The 20,632-nt window shown below is 51.4% G+C and overlaps 1 protein-coding gene across 1 annotated transcript in view; it reads left to right on the plus strand.

The window, feature by feature from the left end:
* The window catches only part of XKR6 (XK related 6), a 308,239-nt gene that overhangs the window by 256,677 nt on the left and 30,930 nt on the right, over positions 1-20,632 (plus strand). The gene's annotated exons all lie outside the window — the stretch shown is intronic.

The following is a 20,632-nucleotide window of genomic DNA, read 5'->3' on the forward strand; positions in this document are numbered from 1 at the left end:
TCCTTCCTTCCTTCTTTCCTTCCCTCCTTCCTTCCATCAGCCTCAGAAAGTAGCTGAGCATGGCCATGAGCCTGGCCTTATGTGGACAAGTCCTGCTCTAGGAGCTCGTGATCTTGTAGAGGAGACAAAAGGAAAAACAAACACAAACTACAAAACTAAGACTATCTTACAGTGTGCATTGGGTGCTATAGTGACAGGTGCTGGGGGAGAAGGGGAACAGAGGAGGGACACTCTCCCTGGGAGAGTGTTGATGGGGGAAGGAGATGGAGTGAATTCCCAGAAGTGATGTTTGGGCAGGGTCTTGAATAGTGAGGGGTTAATCAGTTGAAGGAGAAAGGGCATTTCAGGATTCCATAGAACATGAACAGGAATGAGGAATGGTTTGGCTTAAGATGTGTTGAGAGGGGATGTCTTGCAACAGACAGGAGGGAGGTACAGAGGCAGGTGGCTCATGAGTCAGCAGCCCCACTTCCTGCCTGGAACAGGGGAAGTCTCAACCACCCCAGCTCTGACCTTCTTGCTGGGCTGGTGGGCCTGTTGTTCACAGACAGTTGTGGCCTCTGCGCCAGGCTCTGCCCAGTGGGGTTCTCCACAGGGGTGACAGCAGCTAGGAGGTGGCTGCCTCCAGCACCAGGAAGGTCCCGGCATTGTTAATCTAATGACAGCTTCTGACTATCAGCTGGGGAACTAGACCCCAAATGAGGGAGGCTGCAGAGATGACTCAGTCACCCCATTCAGCCAGCATCAGCCAAGGTCTGCTATGTGCCTGCTGGGGTCTGCCATATGGTCACAAGGATGGGATATGGGGCCACTAACTTCCTGGAACTTACAGTTTGAGGAAAGAGATAAACTCCAGGGATTCCACTAGATACAAAATGATGGGTGGTACAGTATGGTGGGGACAGTGACCCCATGCAGTCCTTATCCTGGCCCTGCTCCCTGAGAAGTGGGTTTAAGCCCTTTTCCCTGTGAGGTTGACCATGGGTCTGTGTAGAGCCTGGCCCAGCATCATGGTACCCACCCTCTTGTCCAGGAGCCAAAGGAATCACCACATGGCCATTGTGTCCCTCCCACCATTTTGACAAGGCAACTTCACATTGAAGTGAACACGCAGGGCTACATGGAAGTGGAAAGGGGCCAGTGTGGGCAGAAAAGACCAAGATCTGCAGACCTGGATCTCATCCCACCTCTGTCACAGAGAACCTTAGACAAGCCTCTCTGCCCTCCAGTTATTTCTTTATAAAAGGGGAGGCCCAGACTGGTTCACTCCCATATCCCTGACACTTCCCTGGGTGTCTGTCAGAGAAACAGAGCCACATGGCTCAGGTTCATCTCCCAGCTCTGCCACCTACCACTTGTATGGCCTTAGGCAAATTACTTGACTTCCTGGTGCATCAGTTTCTTCATCTGCAAAATGGGACCACAATGGAACCTACCTCACAGGTCATGTTAATTGAGTTAATACACACAACACACTTAGGCTTGTATTTGGCATTGGTCTGCACTCCATGCATGTTAGAAAGCAGAGAGAAAGAGAGAGAGGGAGGGAGAGACAGAGGGGCAATCCTGAAAAAGAATCACAAAACTGGAGCAATTATACTTTCTGGTTTCCAACCTTACTATAAACTGTTGTAAGTAAGACAGTATGGTGCTGTCATGAAGATAGACATGTGGGTCAATGGAACAGAATTGTCCAGAAACAAATCCTTACATTTATGGGCAATTGATATTTGTCAAGCATGCTGGGACAATTCAATGGGGAAAGACTAGTCTTTTGGGCAAAGGGTGCTGGGACAACTGATCATCCACATGCAAAAGAATGAAGTTGGGCTCTTACCTTGCATCTCACATAAAAACCATCTAACATGGATCATAGAACTAAATGAAAGAGCTTGAACTATAAAACTCTTAGAAGAAAACATGGGAGTAAATCTTCATGACCTTGACTTAGGCAAAGCATTCTTAGATATGACACCAAAACCACAAGCAACAAAAGAAAAAAAAAAGCAACAAGTGGGCCTTACCAAAATTAAAAACTTTTGTGCTTCAAAGAACATCATCAAGAAAGTGAAAAGACAGCCTATTGAATGGGAGAAATATTCGCAAATCATATATATAATAAGGGACTGGTATCTAGAATATTTAAAGAGCTCTTACAAATCAGTAGCAAAGAGACAAGCCAATTTATAAAAGGACAAAAGTTTTGAATAGCCATCTCTCGGAAGAAGATACACAGATGGCCGGTAAGTACAGGACGAGATGTTCAACATCATTACTCATCAGAGAAATGGAAATGAAAATTACAATGAGATGTCACTTGACACCCACAAGGATGGTTAAAATAAAAAAGACAGATGATGGCAAGTGTTGGCAAGGATGTGGAGAAGTTAGAACCTTCATATGTTTCCAGAATGGTGTAACCACTCTGGAAAATAGTCTGGAGGTGCCCCAAAAAGTTACACTAGGGTTACAATATGCCCTGATGATTCCATTACTAGTTATATAGCTAAGAACACTGAAACCACACATCCACACAAAAACTTGTACATGAATGTTCACAGCAGCGTTGTTCACAGTATCCAAAAGGAGGAAACCACCCAAATGTTCATCAACTGATGAACAGAGAAACAAAAGGTAGTGTATCCATCCAATGGACTATTATTTTGCAACAGAAAGGAAAGAAGTATGGATATGTACCAGAACACAGAAGAACCTTGAAAGTGCTATGCCAAATGCAAAAAGCCAGACACAAAAGACCACATATTGCATGATTCCATTTCTATGAAGGCAACCCATAGAGACAGAAAACGGAGTAGTGCTTGCCAGGGGCTATGATGAGAGGGGGTAGGGAGTGACTGCTAGTGGTTTCAGGGTTTCTTTTGGCGGTGATAAAAATGTTCTGCCATTAGAGAACAGTAATGGCCTCACCTGGAGGCAGGTGGGACTTAGGCATGAGATGGGGCTCTGAAAATGCTGAGGAAGGGTGCAGGGAAGCTATGGGAGGCCATGCTGCAGCCCCTGTGCTATGGCTCAGGAAAGGAAGAAACATCTGTATAGCTGGCTCTTCCTCCCAGCCACCAGCCCGGCTCAGACTCACACCGAAGCTGATCCAAAGCTCTCCTGGCCCATTGAAGGAGGTCCAGGGACTGGTGCTTGACTGTTGGTCTACCTGTCATGCCTCTGGCTCATCCAGGCATGGGGACCACATGCTGACTCTGCTTTGGCCCCCTCCCCAAGCTCAGGCTCCCCATGTCCATCTCAAGCCTAGTAAGGAGGAAACTGCATCCCTCCTGTCCCCTCGTCCACAGAGGCCACCAGCCATGTGTGGGCCCATTTCATGCTGGCTCAAGCTGGGGCTGGCCATGGAAGGGCCCTGGGCTCTCTAACAGCTGTCCCTATTGGGGTCCTCTGCCCAGGAGATGCTTGAGAGCACCACTCTGCTGGCTGCACCCCTTCCCAGAGAGATCACCTGAGTAAAGGACACAGGATGGCCTGCTAGCCCCCCAGGCCAGGCCACATGTCCCCAGGTGTGCCCCTCACCCCCAGGAGATCAGGTTCTGGTCCCAAATGCCCACTGATGGCATGGAAGGAGATGAGGGCAGTAAAGGTTGTCCAGACAGGCCTTCTTATTTTACAGGTGAGGACACTAGGGTCCTGAGAGCCTGAAGGACTTGTGTAAGGTTGCAGAGAGCCATGGGGACAAAGATCAGAGAGATAATGGTAATGTGTAATGTACAATTAGCCACTACGTTATTTGGGACTAAAACCAAGTTCCTCCCAGATGAGCCCCAGGTAATCCCATGTCCCCTCACTCCTGCCCAGCCTCTAGACCCCCAGTGGGTGTCCTTGCTGCTCCTCCTCTAGGAGGAGCCACTGACTGGGTGCTCCTTCTGGGAGCCACTGACTGGGTGCTCCTTCTGCATGTCTCTGCCCCTCACCCTACCCAGGTCCACGGTCCCCCTGTCACATCCGCAAAGGCCTCCTTTGCTGCGTGCAGGCATGCGTGCGCCCATACACACTCCTCCATCTCCATCCCTTTAACAGTTTTATTTCTCCTGCAGCACTTATCACCCTAGGGAATGATGTTATTTGCTTGCTCTTTTGTTTTTGGTCTGCCTGCACCTGGAACGTGAGTTCCAGGGGCGGGGTGGGGATGAGGGCGGGATGCCATGTTGGTCCAAGGACTGGCCCAGGATAGCCTCTCCTGAGGAAACTGATGGATGAATGACCCCAGCTGAGTAGCACTTGGTGGTTTTGCAAACACCTTCACAGAGGGATCTTAGAGCCCGCTGCTGAGGTTCTGGGGCTCACAGTCAGTCCTGGGTGTGAGTCCCAGCTCCCCCATCCTTGCGCTATGACCTTTGGCAAGTCACAGATCATCTCAGGTTGCTCCTGTGTAGAAAGGCACAGAAATAATACCTGCCTGATGGGACAGTTGTGAGGATTAATTAAGATAGCACATGAAAAACTTCTAGCAAACTGCCTGTCTCATAGAAATGTTCAACAATTACAGGCAATCTTGGGAGAGGGATAGTATGGCCAATAAGTGAAGGTCTGTGGTGCTGGCCAACTGTATCATATGCTGTTCCCATCTCAAATTCTGTTCAGAATGTGCTGAGGTATGAATGAATGAATTATTAAGCATTTTCTGTCTGTCTGAGGGAGGAGACGAGGCTGTTTCTGTTCTTGATATGTGTTCTTAGATGAAGACTGTTGTACAGACACATTATTTTCTTCACTCGCACCTGCAGGAAGTTAAAAGAAAATCCACGAGAAATCCTTATCCCCATTTTATGGATGAAGCGATGATGTTGGTGTGCTTCTGGCCATCTCTGGGCTGGACAGTGGGAATGACAGAAAAGGCCTGCACCTGTGATTCTTGGTGCAGCCACCCTCTACCCTGCCAAGGACTGTTGGCATAGTGGGCCCTCTCAGCTTTCACAGGCTCCTAGAAGGGGCTCGTGCTACCTCCTGGCCTTGGCCCCAGGAGGTGAGGCATCTCCAACCTGGCAGGTGACCTAGGCCCAAGGCTAAACACCATGTCCTGCGCCTCCCTCCAGCCCGGGTGGAGATGGCAAGCGTCATGGTCAGAGCCAACTCTCACCCCTGCCCATATGGCTAAGGTGGTGCCCCCCCCTTCCATGTCACTGCTGCCAAGAAAGGGGGAAGGCAGGCCAGAGCCGGGTCAGCAAGATGGCCCGTTCCCCCTGGAGTTTATGGAACAGTTATGGAGGGTCTACATGGCTGCCCCTTAGAACTGGACATTTGGGAAGAACTGGGAAATTCTCATTCATCTCCTTACTTTACAGATGGGGGTCTGGGGTCGGGCAAAGGGGGCGAGGAGTCCCAGGCCCTAAAGCTGGTCAACTGCAGAGGCTTCCTGACTCTGAGCCAGTGCTCTTCCCACATTCCCAGGTGTCCCAGGTGAGAATGGGGACACTGTCAGGGAGCGAGCAACCTGAGTGTGAGGCTTACACAGCAAAATTCTGGCCTGGGTACAAAGGAGCACCCCAGCCTTTGCCACCCTCTCTTATGCCTGATTTTGGGAGGCCTCCCGGGAAGGCCGGGCTGCCCAGGACCCTGGTGAGTGGGCCTTAGCCTGGCATCACCTGGCAATGCACTCTGGACTCTCTGGCTGACATGTGCCACCTCCACTAAATGCCTCCGTCTTTTCTATTTTTAGCTTACTTCCCTGGGCGGCCCCAGGAAACAGTGCACAGGATGTTTTCTGGTTTCCTAGGCTGGAGACAGGCCTGGATACAGAAGAGGACTTGGAGGGGCTACACTCCTGGTAGACACCGAGCCTCTCCCATGCAGGACAGAAGCCTTGGGGTGGGTCAGTGGGGATGCTCTGGGAGGAGATGGCCCAAGTTCTGAAAGGTGACCACTGATCTGAAAAGATCTCTGACTAGCAGACCAGACTGTACAAGGCCTGCGTGTCAATGTAGTGCCAGGGACTGCAAACTCATCTGGTCTTCTCTACTTGTTTCACTGAGAAGAAAACACAGGGGGTAAGAATGTTCCCAGGGCCACACAGCCAGGACATGGTGGCAGCAGGACGCGGCAGGAAAACCTTGATGCCAGGGTCAAGTCCATCAGTGAGTGAGTCGTCACATGAGTTGTCCTCAGTCCATTCCTCACTCACCAACGGCCGTGTTTACAGCTGGAGGGTGGTTCCCAGAGCCTTGCAGACCACCAGGGTGGTGACTGCATCCTCCATTGGGACCCACAGAGCCGTGGGATGGGGAGGAGCGATGCAAAGGGAGAATGGCAAGGACGAGGCTGGGTCCCCCGTACCTAGGGCAGCACCTGGCGTGCAGCAGAACTCGGTGATGTCTGTTGAGTGCTTGAATAACTTGGGAGGGGTCTGGATTTCTGCTCGTAGGAGTCCAAAAGGGAAAAGGTAGGGCCAATGAAAGGATACCACGGGAGGGTAAACCAGTGGGGTACATGATCCCCAAGAGGGAGTATGGATAAGCCAAAGCCCTCCTCTAATGGTTCACATTCATTCGCCACAGATCCACTGTGAGCTAGCGAGGGGGCCCTGGAGTGTTTTAGCCACACCCTGCACCTGAGGCTTATGATAAAGGCACAGGCACATTTTCCTGCCTCGTGAGCCCAGGGCTCCCTGGGGCCACTGCACCGGTGGGGGGTGGGGGCTGGGGGCTGTGTTTCTATGTTTATCACATGATCCCAAGCTCCTGGAAGAGGGCGGGTGACTTGCCTTTGGAGTTGTGGGCCCCTCTCAAAGTTATGAGGCACTACATACAGCCCTGAAGGATTTCCCTCATTTAGGAAGAGCTGATGTCCCCCATTCTACTGGGGAAGACTGTGTGCACGTGGGCTGCCTTGGGTCCTGGCAATACCCTTTGACCGGTATGCGGGCAGAGCAATACCGTGAGGGGCTTGTCGTCAGGAGTCTTTATTCTAATTTGGGGAACAGCAAAGTGGCCTCTCCCATTGCAGGCATGGCCGTGGTTCCACTTCCAAGCAGAAAAACACATGGCAGCTCTAGTGACGGGATGGGCTTGCTCACCTGGTTGGAAAGAGCACGTGCTGGCCAGAGTGAAGCAACAGATGCAGTCATAAAATCATTCAGGACTGAGAACCTGGGCTGGGCCAGACTGAGGCTTGAGGACAAGAGAAGGAGGGAGGAAGGGCGGGGAGGAGACCCTCTGAGATGCACGCTCCAGGTCCTGGATGTCCCAGTGGAGACTCAGGGCAACCCCGAGCCTGGAGGTAGGGAGGTTTTCCTTGCACCTGCCCTGGGCAATTAGAATATAAATGTAGGAACTTTGTAGAGCTCAAGGATTTTACTAACAGCCTTCCTGATTGGTTTATTCTTCCATGAAACAAACACTGAATACCTACCAAGTGCATGGTGATGTACCATGCTTCTGATATGCAAAGATAAGCTGAAACCCCAAAACTCGGTCTCTGGCCTTCTGGGAGCTTATAATGGGGAACCAGAAGCATTTCTCCAATATGTACGTTTTCAAACTGTTTCAATATTTTTAATCAAGTTTCTTGTCATGTCTCAAAGAAGCCCTGGTGGGGAAATGAGGCAGGGGAGACTGGGGGCAGTTTCTGCCCCACATGATGCTCTTCTGAGCCCACGGATGTTGAAGGGTGCTTAGGCCACCCTTCCACCATGACCCATCCAAAAGACTAGTGGATGACACCCACTGAAGCCACCTCCCTTACCTGAAGCTTTATGCTGTTTTCCCCTGCTATTTCTCTTGGGCCCTTGCAAAGAAATGCCATTTCATGCCTGCTTTCCCAGATGTATGCCCTGAGCCAGCCACCATTGCTCAGCTGATGTCAGGGACACTGGAGAGAAGGGCTAAAAATAGCTCTGATTTGATGCGCTACTCTCAGGGGTGAGCTGGCAGCTAGTCCCTCCACCTTTCCTCCACACTCAGCAGGAGTGTATGTGTGTTGGCGGGGGAGGGGAACAGGGACTTCCAAGGTCAGCTAGGAAGTGAAAGGTTCTAGTCTGTGCTCATACTCAAAGAGAGCCCATGGCCCATAGTTGGGGTTGTGTGGGCACACGCATTCCCCTATGCCAGTCTCCAGGGCCCCTCGAGCCACCTGGACCTGGCATTTCAAGTGGTTTTGAGGGAGTCCACAGGTGGACTTGTGCATGGACACATGTGTATATGCTCATGTGGATGTTGGGTGCACGGTGCTGTGCCTGTGGTCAAGTGCTAGGGCCAAGAAGTCCCTGGGCAGGTGCACCTGCTGTCCTCCTTGAGGTGGGGGTGTCTGACATCTCACAGCCCCAACTGATTTGCTTTTGTCTACCTTAACTGTCCAGAGAGGGGTAGAAAACCTGTTTCATTGTAGCATTATTCTGCCAGGCTGGCTGGTAAGTTTTCTCTTGTGTACAGCCTAAGTCTTTCCTACTTTTTCATTGAGCTCCTGGCCCCATTCTGGCCATCTATGTTGGGGCATGTGCATTTCATGTATTCAAAGCTGGGCTTGCAGGTATCTCTCCGCCAAATGAGACCAGTCTTCCATCAGTGCAGGGGCTATATCCACCTTAGCACCCCTGATTGGATGTCACCGTGGTGGGCCAGGGCCACTGGGTGTACAGATACCTGTCCTGGGAGCCAAAATCTAGCTGGGAGGCATCTTTCCACATAAGTGACTTTGCCGCAGTGTGGGCTGCAAGCAGAGTTATTGTAGTGCAGGACAGAGGCCTTGAGGAGGGGAAAACAGGCAGGTGACAGAGCCAAACGGAGGCTTAAATTTGGCTTTCTAATTTGGACATACTCTGAGCCTCAGTTTCCTGATCTGTAAAATGGGGCTAGTAGGTTATCCAACACAAAGAGTAAATGAAATGGAGAGGGAGGGGGAATGAGAGAAAGATAACAAACAGGAGAGTACAGTGTACGGGGTTAGAAGCAGCCTGTCTGGACCCCGGCTACCTGGTGCGAATCCCGGGCTCTATGTCTTTGGGCTTTCTCTTACTTCTGTTTCTTCAGTGTAGACAATCTTCAAGTTTTTGTGTTGAATGACTTAGTGTGAGTAGAGTACTTACATTGTGCCTGCCTTCCAGGGAAACCCAATAAATGGGAGCTATTACTATACTGGGGACCCAGTATAAGGGGAGTCTGGGGAGGAAAATCATTTGCCCCTGAGATGGAGTACGGCCTGTGAAAGTGGGGCTGCTCCTGCCTGCGAGCTGTGGGCTCCATGGGAAGGAACGGAGAGCCACACCTGTTGGCTCTCCAGCTGGTGGGGACAGTATCAACAAAGACATAGAAACAGGCACACACCAGGAAGGTCTGGGGATGGAGAGCCATTAGGTGCAGTCAGGGGGCAGGGAGCAGGTGTGGGAGAGGGGTGGGGGTGGCAGGAGATTGAATCCTTGGATGCAGAGCCAAGGGGGAGCCACCCAGGTGACCAAATCTAGGTCAGCTTCGATGTCCTCCTCTGTAAAATGGGAATGGTGGTAACAGTAATGGCAGAGGCTTGCAAGCTGCTCCCTGACCCTGTCTACGATGACTCAGGTGCTGACTGACTCCCCCCTGCCCTCCAAGATCTGTGAATGATCTGGAAGGACTAGAAGGACTTTTGCTCTGTCCTGCTGCCTACTCCTGCTCCAGGACTACAGGAAACAGCCACAGAGCTTCCTACTGGGCACAAAGTCAAAGGCATGCAGGTAGGAGCACAGCTTCTATGCCCCAGAGCCTCGGAGCCCCCCAGTTGACACCTTCCTGAGTGGCCCTGGTGACCTGGCTCAGCAATTCTCAGCAGGCAACAAACCCTAGGCTGGTGAGGTTTCCAAACGAGCCCTGTGAAACCTGCTTCCGCCACCCCTCCTTTGGGCCAGTCTCTCCTACAGCCACTGCACGGCCACCGGCCCTGGATCCTTCCAGCCCTGGGATGTGGTCAGGAATGGAAAGGACGCATGAGAGGCAGTGCTTCCACCCCAAGAAGGACGGGCCAGACAAGAACGCAGGTCTTGCAATGGCACAGCAGCCCCCAGCCCCTGGACTGCTTCCCTGACAAGTCAGAATTCCCAAATAAACCAGGCGTAGGTGGGGTAGAGCAGAATATATGTGAACAGAGTTTCGGGGTCCTTTGCGAGTTCAGAGAGCAGTGAGCCCTTGGGTGCTTTGGTGACAGCCAGGCCAGCTTTGTCCTTGATATTGGGGGTGGTGTGTCATCGGATCTGGAAACCCCTGAACCCTCTCACTTGTCATCCGCCTGGCACCACCGTACCCCTGTTCTCTGAGCTGGCTCACAGCTACTGAAGACGGTTCAGCAGCTGGATGCGGGTTCGGCTTTTCCTCTGTCCTGTGCGTGCGCCATCCTCCCCAAGGAGGCTGTGATGACAGTGAATGGCCAGGAGCAGGTGGCACTGGGGGGGGGGGGTGGGCCGCAGGGGGAAGCACAAGGGGAGACCCCCCACCGTGCTTCAGGGTCGGCTGGGACACAGGGATGCAGTTGTGTGCCTACAGGTGTCTGTAAAGCCGAGGCTTAGAGGTGTGCAGCACACACATGTATATGGCACTTTGTACGTGTGTGTCTCTGTGCTGTGCGGGACACACTGCATCGATGTAGTGTGGCTGTGTGAGCGCATGAACGTCACCTGTAGTTATCATGTACACACCGGGGATGTCTCCGTGCAAAGTGTGAGGACATTGTGAGTACAGTGTGCGTGTGTGTCTGTGTGTGGTGTTGGTGTGGAGTGGGTTCTTGAGGGTGGAGTGTGTCTGAATGCAGGTGCATACGAGTGCATGCTTGAGAGAGCATGTGCGCCATACCCACCCAGGTAAGGGTCAAGGTGCATCATGTGGTCCTGGAGGCATGGTTACTTGTATTTAAATGCAACAAAAATTTAAAGACATTTTAAAAAAATAGTGAAGAGCTCTCCAGGTGAATGACCATATTATTGTTAGTTTCAGATAAAAAGTATGTCTTTAGTTCGAGGTCAGCTCTTTCCAGAAAGAGCTGGAACACTTCTTGGCCACGGAGGGGTCAGTGTGTTGACTCCATCATGGCTACCCTGCAGGCCTGGTTGCTGGTGGCAGAGGCAGCCCTGGTTCAGGGGGTCCACAGCCCTGGACAGACTGTTGGGGGCCTGAGTGCTGCTATGGCCTTGGCCCAGACCCACTTCTAGGTTTCGAGGTCCTCCTTGGTGAGGCAAGGCCCTGATGGGTGGAGTGGTCTCATACAGCCAGCCTCTCTAGCCTCCTCACCTCGGGGCTCTCAGGGGCCAGCAGGTAGCATGGCCACCCAGACGGTGGGCTCTGGGCTCTGGAGGTGGGGATTCGGCCCAGCCCTGCTACCTCATTCAGTCAGCAGATGTTCTGCCAGCTCCTTCTGTGGGCTGGGGGCTGACCAGGGGCTGGGGCACAAGGGGTGCAAAGCTGAGCACAGTGCCTACTCTCCTGGGCTTACAGGCCCACAGGAGTGACAGTTCTTAACTACCACACACATACACACACACACACACACACACACACACACACACACACACTCACACACACACATAGCAGCCCCATGGTCATTGCTACAAAGAAAGCTTCCCAGGGCTCTGGGGGCCTGCACATGCATGGGGTCAGCAAACACTGGCCGGGTGGCACCAGCAAGTTCCTGACAGCCTCCTCATCTCCAAAGGTGGGTAGTGGTGCCTGCCTCCTGCAGTTGAGGGGGGTAGGTGTGCAGTTAGATGAGACGGTGCAGGTAAAGCCACAGGTCTGGCGGGTGCTGAGTGGCTGTTATACTCTACTCTGAGCTGTTGTGTTGTTGTTACACTAACCTCTATTCCTGCTTCCAAGTACGGACCCTGCAGACATTCTGCAGTTTGAGACTTCTGGAGCAGAACAGCCATTTGGAGAGAAGGGGGAGTGAGGGTGGGTGGAGGGGTGTTTAGGGGGAGGAGTGAGATGAGAAGGGCCAGAAAGGCAGGATGTTGTTCAGCTTGTGGGGGGAGGCTGTAGGCAGGGAGGCAGACACAGGAGAGGGTGGAAGGAGGACAGAGCCTTCTGTGGTGGGGGTGGGGAGGCTCCCAGTATCACGAAGGCAAGGAGGAACAGCCCCCTCGTTGGGCTCTGCCTGAGGTCTGCCTCCCCAGGAGCCACTGAACCTCCACGGCCCCCTCCCTTGGTGTGTGAGGAGCCTGGTCTGGTGGCCCAGCCCTGTGGGCCTCCTGGCAGCTTGGCAGCCGGACCCAGAGCTGTGTCCTCGCATGACCTCAGCCTCGGCATCCCATTTGTCCTGAGCCAAATGCATGTCGGTCCAGGGCCCAAGAGGACAGCCCATTGCAAGGAACCAATTGCATCTCTGTGCTGGCTGAAGGGAAGAGGTTGCCCTTTCAGTTGCTTGGATGGGGGAAGCGGATGTGCTGACTGGAGGGTCATCAGCTTATGGGTGACAGCTCATGTGGTGGCCTCTGTGTCAAGTCCTGTATGTCCTGGGTAAGTTCTACTCCTGTCGACCAAGATGCGCTCCTCGAGGTGGGACGCCAGAAGCCCCACGGGGAGGGCAGGAGCTGTGTTGTGCGGTTTGTTTCAGCTCTGCCATCAGACTGCGTCTGTAGGTGAGGCAAAAAGGTGGGGGTCCACCACCACTCTCCACCCCTGCCCCTAGAACCTGGCCTCCCCTCCCCACCGGGGTCGGCTCTGCACCTGTGGGCTGCAGGTAGAATGCAGGGGCGGCCACAGCCTCCATCTGGCCTCCACCCAGCAGATTTCTAGTGGCTTCCTGGGGTCACAGTCCTTCCCTGACGGCCATGTGGGCTCTGGAGGGGCGGCCCTATCACAGTGACACCGGCTGGCCCCGAGCCAGGACACGCGCGTACGGAGAAGGAAGGCAGGCCTGGAGCTGTTTGGTACTTGCAGTTGGAGTCCTGCCCCTGTGCCAGCAAGACCTGTTTATACTTCCTGCTTCAGGATGTCACACCTCGTCTTAGGTTCTGCCTTCCCTTCCTTAGGGAAGCTTTAGGGACTAAGGCCAAACCAGAGGGGGGCCTGAGTCACCACCCTCTTAGGTCACCAGCACTCCCTGGGTGGAATAGAAGAGCTCACAGAATTGGGTTCCTGAAGAAGCCAGATGCTCGGTGAGCAGTGGGAGCTGGACAGTGCTAAGACCCTTACCTGAGTCTACAGTCAGATCCCTGGACTCACCCCAGCGGCCCCCACAGCAGCTCATTTGTCTCTGGGGGCTTCTGGGGTAGGACTGTGGGGCCGGCTCTGCGTTAGATCCTGGTAGCCCCTACACACGTATTCCCTACCCAGGCTCAGGGCAGCCCCCCGGGAGGTGAGTCAGTGCCCTGTGGCCATTCCTCCTCCCAGCGGGGGTGCCATCAGCAGTCTTGTCCTCAGTGGCCAGGTGCTCGGGGGCCAGGCCCAAGGAAGGGAGGCAGGAAGTCCTGCTGCTTCTCCTTTGCTTGGGCTCTTCTGCCCTCCTAGCGCGTAGGCATTTTGAGTGTTCCGTCCCTATTCTGGGTACAAGTTCTTCGTTGTCTTCGTGGGATATGTGATTTGCAAATATTTTCTCCTGTTCCCAGCTTGTGTTTTCATTCTCTTAATGTCATTCACAGAGCACAAGTTTTTAATTTTGATGAAATCCAATTCGATTTTTTCCTTTTATGGATCATCCTATTTCTAAGAGCTCTTCGCGAATGCGAGATCACAAAGATTTTCTCCTGAAAGTTTTATGGTTTTAGCTTTGAATCTCTGATACATTTTAAGTTAGTGGTTGCGTGGGAAGGACTCATTGTGCCCACATCATTTGTTGAAAAGACTGTCTTCTCTCCATTGAATTATCTTTACACCTTCAATCAAAAATCAGTTGCCCTATATGTGTAGATTTGTTTCTGGACTCTTATCTGCTCCATTGATCCGATTCTCTCTCCTTGCCAACACCACACTGTCGTAATTACTGTAGCTTTATACTAAGTTCTAAAATCAGGTAGTGTGAGTTCTTTAAATTTATCTCGTATTTCCTCCCAAAATTCCGTTGGCTGTTCTAGTTTGTTTGCCATTCCCTATAAATTTTAGAATCTGCTTGTTTATATCTGCAAAAATTACTGCTGGGACCTTTACTGAAATCATGTTAAATCTATACATTAATTTATGGAGAATTGTCATTATGTATCATCACTATATTGAGTCTTTCAACCCATGAACATGGTATGTCTATGATTTAGATTTTCTCTGATTTTTTTTATTAGTGTTTTGTAGCTTCAGCATACAAACCTTGCACATTTTATTAGATTTATTTCTAAGCATTTCATCTTTTGGAGCTAATTTAAGTGGTATATATTTTTAAATTTTCCATTTCCAATTGTTCATTAGTACTCCACAGAAACATATTTAATTTTCGTATGCTGACATGGTGTCACGAGACCTTGCTAAACTTATTAATTCTGTGAGCTTTTTTGCATCTTTCTTGGGATTTCTCATGTAGATAATGATGTCATTTCCAATAGGACAACTTGACTTCCTTATTTGCAATCTATATATACTTTATTTCTTTTTCTCGACTTATTGTACTGACTGGGACTTCTAGTATGATACTGAGTAGTAGTGGTAAGAGTAGACATCACTGCCTGTTTCTGATCTTAAGAGGAAAGAATTCAACTTTTTGAGTATGGTATTAACTCTGGGTTTGGTGGGTGTCCTTCATCTGTCAGGTTAAGGAAGTTCTCTTTTATTTCTAGTCTGTTGAGAATTTCTGCTTTTTTTTTTTAAATCATGAATCGACATTGAATTTTGTCAGATGCCTTCTTTCTGCATCAATTAATGTAATGTGTGTTTTGCCTTATTAATATCATTGATTGCATGGATTGATTTTTGCATGTAGAATCAGCCTTACATTCACTCCCAAGATCAACCCAACTGGCTATGGTATATCATTCTTTCTATATGTTACCGGATTTGATTTGCTAATGTGTTGTTGAGGCCTTTTGCATTTCTGTTTATGAGGGATATTGTCTGTAGTTTTATTTTCTTATACAGTGTTTGTCTGGCTTTGATACCAGAGGAATGCTTACCTCATAAAATGAATGGGAAAGTGTTCTTTTCGCTCTTACATTTTTGGGGGAAAAAGTGTAGAATTGGTGATATTTCTACTTTAAATGTTTGGTAGACTTTATTTTTCTGAATGAGGATTCTTTAAGTTTTGGCCCAACGAAACCATCTGGGGCTTTGAGAGCAGGTGGTTCGGTATAGTCAGAGGTTTCAGAATACTGTTTCCGAGAGTGTCACGAGAAGTAGCAGGTGACTGTAGGCCCAGACAGCAAATCTGTTCAACCTCCTGCTTCTTTCAGAAATCACTTATTTCCCATCCTCACCAGTTTTAGGCAGACCTACAGCTAACTCCCAGTGGGGCAACATAGTTTGGGTAAGACCTTCTTTGATTTGCCTGAACTATGACTGGCTGTGTGCCTTTAGGGGAACCACTCTACCTCTCTGAGCCTCAAATGGGCCAATGGGGAAAAGAAGATAACAAAGTATCTTCCCTCAAGGGGCTGGTATAAGGGTGAGAATGTACTCAGAGAACTAGAAAGTTCTTCTGGAGGCAGATATAAGGAACCTTAAACAATTTCATGGTTTACAAAGTACGAGGAAGACACAGAACTGGGGAGGGGAGAATAAGCTGAAGGAAAAATGGGAGGGGAGCACCTCAGGAGGCAGCAATAGCTGTCCTCTGAGCCTTCTGTTCTCCCGGATAGTGTCACAGGCATTTGAGCCCCTGTGACCCTCAGAGGGGGCATGATTACATGGGATCCCACTCTGGGCCAGGCATTTCAAAGATATGGAAGCTGAGGTTCAGAGAGGTTAGGAGACGTCCCCCAAGATAACACAGCCAGTGGGAGAACTGGACCAGAGCCCCGGTGTTCTGCTTTTCCACTCTAGTAAGGGGAACAAGGTGGACCAAGTTCAGAGGAAAAGAGGCAAATGGTCCATCCCTGGTTGGCACATGGATAAGAGTTAAGAGCACTGGCCCTGAAGTCAGACTGCTGGGCTTGAAGTTCTGCTCACCCATTTACCTAGCTGGGTAAACTGAGGAACATTGGTTAAGCACAGTGCTGCAGTTTGCCATCTGAAAAATGAGCGTAATATTGCATCTACCTCAGAGGCTGTTGTGAGAATTAAATGGATTCATAAGTACGAAATGCTCAGAACAGTGCTTGGCACATGAATGCCATACGAACATCAGCTATTATTATTTATAAAGATGCTAGGCCAGACTTCAGACTCAATAAAGCCACTCACTTAAGGAAAGATGAAGTTGTAAAAATGCTGGAAGCTTGAGGTCTTCCCCCCTCTGTGATCACGCATCACATGGACACAGCCTTGGGAGTGACTGGCCCAAGGCCACACAGTCCTGCACACTAAGGACCAGGCCCAGCCTTCCTGAGCCATCGCTCTATGATGACCCGCTGTCTCCCTGCTTTTAGACCCATTCATTTCACGATCTGATGTTCTTAGGAGAGAGATGGCGTGACAGGTGCCATAAGATGTGGAAGCAAATCCAGGAAGAGAGTTGGATGTCTTATCTCCTGAACTAATATCCGGGAGATGGTGAGCTTTCGGAACTTGCCAGGAAATGGCGAAGATGAGGGTTTTGGAGGAGCAGCAGCCTGCCTTGTAGGGACTCAGCACATCCAGCCCTGCCCTCGGCCTCGCCTGCCACCTGTACCCCAGTGCTGCTAATGGAAGGGTACAGGCCTTAGGAGGCTGCCTGCTGGGGATGAGATCACCTCGCAGAGCAGCTTTCCTGCTTCGCTTAGAGTCTGGCGCCACCTTGTGGCCACATTTCTCACAGGGGCTGGAGGCTTAGCAGAGGCAGCTGGCTGGGAGGCCTCAGAGGTCACCTAGACCCACTCCGGATTTTACATGCACCCTCAGTTACCTACGGGGAACGCAAGGACTCAAGGAGAGAGGAGGAGGGTGCAGGAGCCAGAGGGTGTGGAATTAGGCAGAAGGCACTCGATTGGGAAATCCCGAACTGGATTCCGCCATGTCGCTCCCACTACAAGGGTGGGAGGTTGCATGAGCTGGTGTCTCAGGAGACATGATTTCCAAATTTGGTTTTGGACTTGATCCTGGTGCACTCTGGGCTGCCAGCATCTGTTTGCTCATCAGCATAGTGGGAGAGGATCTGGCTTTGCCCACTCCCACCCTCGTTTCTTCCCATACCTTGCCATGCGCTCCCAGAAGAAATTCAAGGTTGGTTTCTCTGACAGATATTATAGTCGAGTCAGCACATTCTGGGCTCAGTGTCTTCCATTTCCATGGCCAGGACAGGCATGGAGGCCTGTGGCTTGGGGAAATGGGGGTCTGGAGGCAGATCGAGTATCCCTTTTGCCCTGGCAGGGCAGACTGAGGTGAATCTGAGTGTTGATGTTACCTGGGCCCGTGCCCTGGATGAGTAGGCTGGGCTCTGCGACATAGTCATTCCTCCACTTTGGGCCACCTTGTGAGGCTGGGAGAAGCAGAGTCTGTGGTCTGAGTGTACCCCTGAGGGAGTATAAATTTGTGATCTGGTGCCCGTGGGAGTCTGTGGCCCAAGGCATTGTGTGTTGCAGTTGCCTCATGTGGGTAGAGCTCAGTTTTAGGTCATGGAACCCACACCTGACCTGTGAGACCAGCTGGGTACATGGTTGTTCTGGGTGCATATGGAGCTTTTGGACTCGAAGCCCCGACCTCAGCCAGCGTACCTTTGTCCTCCACTGCTCTGCCTTCCCAGGCCACCATCAGATCTGGCCAATTCAACCCTTCCCTTCACCCTGGTAGCTCCCCCACCTCTCCCAGACCACCTGTGACCCTATCTTCTTACAGCAAACCTCCCCTGCCCCAATTAATCTTTGCCATGACTTCTTCCAGTTGGTCCTTTCCCTCAGACCCGAAATTGTGACACTGCTTTCCTCTCCTTTCTTTCTTTCTCTCTCCGTTACCTCCCACTTCTCTCTCTCTGTCTTTCTTTCTGTGTCTCTTATCTGTGTGTATGTATTTCTCCCTGTCCATCTCTGTTTCTCTCTCTGTGTCTCTCTGTTTCACCGTCTGTCTCTTTTTCTCTGTATCTCTCTCTGCCTCCCTCTGTTTCTTTGTCTCTATCTCCCTCTCAGTGACCCTGTAGTTTTCCAACAACATCCCTACCCTTTTCCCAGCCTCCTCCTGGTCCTTCAATTTGGGGAAGATGACTCGTGGGACGCACCACAGCCAGTACGTGACAGAACCTGTACAGAACCAAAAGTCAGTGCTCCATTTCACTCCAGAGCCTGTTTCCCTGTGAGTTAAAGACAATGACCAGAGGTGCCCCACGAGGCCTGGCAGGACTCCAGCAGAGGGCTGGCCTGGTGCACCTGCTGCCCCCACACCAGACCCACCTTAGGCAGGCACTGCCCTCAGCCTTGCCTGATTTAGTTTCCAGCAGGACTGTTGCTCTGTTCACTTCAGGAAGGGAGCTGGGAGGGAAATACGGTGTCCATCCCAGCTTCCCTGGGTGGGTGTCTTCAGAGAAACTGTCAAGCAAAGGCTCTTAAGGATCCGTATTACTCATCTGGTGTGGGATGGGTGCTCCTCATTGCCAAGGTGTTTGTTGTAGGTCACACCAGGGGTTTAGTAGGGCTGCACTGCATCCTGGTGCATAGGCCAGGGGACCCTGGAGCGCTTGTTCATTGATGGGTCCAGTACATGATTAGCGCTCTGGAGGAAGGCCTGCCATTTGAGAATTGGAGAGGAGCATCTCTTTACAGTCTTAAGCTATTTTGTAAATGCATGCTTTTGCGTCTTTGCTTCTAAAGTGTGAGCTTCTGTAACATTGATACAAGGTCTTGGACTACTCCCCTCTCCTCCCATTGCTCCAGGGTGGGGGAGATACAGAGCCCCTCTCAGTGACTGGCTTTATGATGCTGTTCATGAACTTGCTGCAAACATGGGTGTGGGCTACCTTCACAGTGTTGTGACAGTGCTGTCCCACCAGGACCCTCCAGCCTTGGAGGACAGAAGTCTTCCCTCTACATCCATTGGCCCTGGGGAGATGGTATGAAGAGTAGACAAGCTTCTGTGCTCCTCAAGAGATAGAAAAGACACAAGAAAGGAGGGGGGAGAGAGTGGGAGGTGGGGTTGGAGGGGAAGGCAAGGTCCCGTGAGCCATGAGAGGGGTTTGGATCTTATTCTAAGCATTATGGGAAGCCGTGGGAGGGTTGAAAGAAGTGGGGGGGCGGATAACATGATTGCATTTATGATTTTCAAAGAGCACCTTGGGCTGCTGTGTTCTGGAGCAAGAGTGGACCCTGGGAGGCCAATTAGGAGGCTTCTGCTTTGATTCAGGCAGGAGGGTTGATAGCAGGGACCAGGCTGGGGGTGGTGATGGGGTCAGAGAGGAGGGACTGCCTAGCAGCCCAAGTAGGCAGCTGACGGTGCCTGAGGACAGCAGGAACCACATCGTATATCAACCCTGCTCTCTCAACCTCGATGATTCAGGCTTAGTGTTTTAGAGGACACAGTGATATACATTACCAGGGGACAGTGAAGTTCAAACACATGGTTCTGTCATGTTGGCTGTGGCCCTTGGTGTGTGGTTCATGTGTCTGATCCTAAGTGGATCCTGAACCTCGCTTTCCTGCTGGCCCTGCTGGCCTTTCTGGCCCGGGCTCAGCCTCAGAGACCACTGGCTGACTTAGATGGTACCTTTCATCCTCCCCTTGACTGTGGCTTAGAGACAACTTCCAAAAGTTCAGGTGTAAATGAGCCATGGGGGACCTAGGATGCATGTCCACCATGCGTGTTATCTCCCTGATCTCCTCACCCCCAACCCGTGAAGCTGACTCTTTTCTCCATGTGAAAGAAGGGTAACAAAGACTCAGAGTTGGAGTAATTCATCCATGATCGTACAATTAGCAAATGACAGAGCCAGCATTTGAATCCAGAGCCTGTACCCTCCACCTATACCCACTTTCTTTGCTGCTTGTCCCTCTCAGACGGAGCCAGGTCAGCACATCAGAGTGACTGTGTCCTATGCCACCCTCAGACAGAGGCGGGTTCCGTGTCTCCCTAGTGGAGAGCTTGAGATTTGGTGTCCGGGGGCCAGCTCCTCGTTGTCCCACCATCCAGCTGTGGAGCCTATGCCGGGATGGTGCAGTGGCTCCCTGTCTGCCCTACATGGGAGTTACACCCGTCTGGCACCTGGGACTCTGGCATCACAGGGCCAGCCAACCAGTGTACTTAGTAGGAGCTTCACAAATGCTACCTCCCTCTCCTCCTCCCCCAGAGAGGGGCAGGGCTGTGCAGTAGAGGTGAAATCCTGCTGGAATGTTCCCCCTGGGGTCCTGAATATGAGAAAGATCACATGTCCTCGGAGCTCACCTGTGAAGCTTCACTGGCAGGCCCTGGGAGATCTGGTCCCACTCTTTCATTTCTCATTTTTTTAAACGAGTAAACCAAGGCCAGGAAGGGGACGACTTGCCTAAGACCCCCTCCCTGGCCTGCCTGCCCCCCCTCCACCCCCAACTCCTCCACCCCAAAGCCTTAGCACCCTGTCTGCGGGCTGGGGAAAAAAAACCCTAGTCCAAGCGTCTGGAAAACCTCAGAGCGAAGGAGGGGACATGGGCACAGGCAGACTTGATTTTGGGGAATGGTGTGATCCTTCCACGTTCCTTGCCCCT

The sequence above is a fragment of the Ursus maritimus genome, unplaced genomic scaffold, assembly GCF_017311325.1.
Source record: "Ursus maritimus isolate PB19 unplaced genomic scaffold, ASM1731132v1 scaffold_11, whole genome shotgun sequence".
Lineage (NCBI taxonomy): Eukaryota > Metazoa > Chordata > Mammalia > Carnivora > Ursidae > Ursus > Ursus maritimus.